The 2,324-nt window shown below is 35.2% G+C and overlaps 1 non-coding gene across 1 annotated transcript; it reads left to right on the forward strand.

Moving 5' to 3' along the window:
- Positions 1–895: 895 nt before the first annotated feature.
- On the forward strand, positions 896–999 carry LOC145118252 (U6 spliceosomal RNA). Its single transcript, XR_013713212.1, has one exon. It is a non-coding gene; the product is annotated as a U6 spliceosomal RNA (small nuclear RNA).
- The last annotated feature ends 1,325 nt before the right edge of the window (positions 1,000–2,324 follow it).

Raw genomic sequence — 2,324 nt, forward strand, 5'->3', positions numbered from 1 at the left:
TCAAAGTTAATAGTGTGATGGCTTAGGATATTAATTTTGGAAAGGTTATATAAAAAATACCGGCAATAGTCAAAAAATGGGGGGTAAATTCAAAATTTAGACATGAAAATAGACATTTCCAGGTATAGACATGCATTCCGCGGAGGTAGCTCCGCGGAATGGATCTTTAGAAAAAAAAAAAAATTTCACATCGTTTCTTCGGGGTTTATATTAATTTCACAACTAATTATTTTCAAGAAAAAGATTATGATAGTATGATAATCTTTGCTTGAAAATAATTAGTTGGGGAATGAATATAAATCTCGAAGAATCGATGTGAAAAAAAAAAACTGAAGATCCATTCCTCGGAGCTACCTCCGCGGAATGAGTTCATTCCTCAGAGGTAGCTCCGCGGAATGGATCTTGAGGGGTTTTTTTTTTAATACACTCATTTATTTACGATTTTGCCATTCCGCGGAGCTACATCCTCCACGGAATCCATGTCTATATCTGGAGATCCAATTTTTTGTGTATATTTTTTTAAAATACCCCCATTTTTTTTTTACTATTGTTGGTATTTTCCCTAAAAAGAACCGTTGGAAGTGGAAGTCAAAAGGTTTGGGTCGGTGTATTGGCGCTTAATATAACCTTTTCTTCTTCCCTCTTCCACTCTCCACTCATCCGCTCACTACTCTCCAAACACAGCCGGAGATTCATCCCGATCTCTGTGACTCCGCTCCCCCGAGACCCAAGCACCCCCATCCTTCTGCAGGACACTCACAAACAGGTCTATAATCCAAAGAAACTATCAAAGATCATTGTAAGTTTTCATTCTTATCATTTTCTCTTCTCCGGTTTATTTTAGTTCTCTAAGGGTTTTCTCTAATTTCGAGTTGAAATTTTCTCTGTATATATGGACAAGAACGGGGACATCCGATAAAATTGGAACGATACAGAGAAGATTAGCATGGCCCCTGCGCAAGGATGACACGCACAAATCAAGAAATGGTATCAGAGCCGAAGGTTATAGAGAATACTGGTTTTCCTTTGGAGAACCACAACTATAGCCAAAAATTTTCTAAGCGTTTTTAAAATACTGAACATACTACTGGTATAACTAATTCGAGTACGCATTATCAGACTTTAATTAAGTATAGCCTGGCCAACTATGCTTAATTAAGGAAACTTAATGGAGGCTTGAAACGGTTATAGTAGAATTATGTTCAAAAAGATTTTCAACTTAAACTTTTGAAAAACAAAATTTTTCGGTGTGCGTACGGGCATTGCATATTATAGGCATTCATCTAGATACACTTAGAAACTAAGTGCACTTTTATAACAATGCCTTATTTAGAAATATTCTTGTCCCTTATCAAGTGCTAGGTTAACCACTTAGGTTATATCACTAGCTACTCTAGGAGCAATGCACTTAGTACTGAGAATGAGTATTCCTTGGTAGCTATTGACTTTAGATATAAGGTTAGTAGCTAGATATACACTAGTAATAATCATAAGTCGAAACATATACAAATTATTCCTCAATACCTCTTCATCGTCTTCGTACTAGAGTTACAACTAGGAAAAAGCGTTTCGATATCGACACAAATGATAATTGGAGCATCGCGTAAGGAGGTAGATGAGTCGTCACTAAGTAATCACTTGGATACCATTGGTGGGCATTTCGGATTCGACTCACGAGGAGACACGAAGGTTTAACCCATACGTGAGACCTTCTTAATATGCTACAATTTAGCTCTACGTTGTTTCCACCTTGAGCTTAAAACTTAACATAGGATGTCCCTTTGACCTCTATAAAAGGTCGTAAACTGCATTGACACCATAAAACGTTTTACAAACAATTTTTCTTGTCTTTTATCTTGGGGGAAAAGACATCGGCACTCGCCTTGTACTCACCTTAGTATTTAGGTACGATCGGCTACACTAACATACTTATTCCTTATTTCTTAATCTTCCATCAAAAAGTTATTTCGTTTCATCGGTTTTATTTTATCATCGATAAAATACTTTATAACCACTTTATACAACTTACTAGACCTTTCCTAACAATTTACGTCATATTCTCGCTAAAAATCTTTTGACAACTTGCTTTAATTTAACACTTTTCTTCAAAACTCAATTTAACCAATATTTGTTTTGACATTGCTATTTCAATTTCATTTCAATCCATTTCAATGGATAGATGTGCTTTTAAGGGCATATAAACCATTTTAAAACCTTGCTTACCATTTTGACACGTTTTCGAAAAACTTAGAAACAATTTCTTTTATAAAAGTGTTTAGACTCTATGCTATAAAACTTAAACATATGACATTCAAGTTCATATT

This window comes from Lactuca virosa, chromosome 5, assembly GCF_052849685.1.
Source record: "Lactuca virosa cultivar CGN04683 chromosome 5, Lactuca_virosa_CGN04683_v6, whole genome shotgun sequence".
NCBI classification, from domain to species: domain Eukaryota; kingdom Viridiplantae; phylum Streptophyta; class Magnoliopsida; order Asterales; family Asteraceae; genus Lactuca; species Lactuca virosa.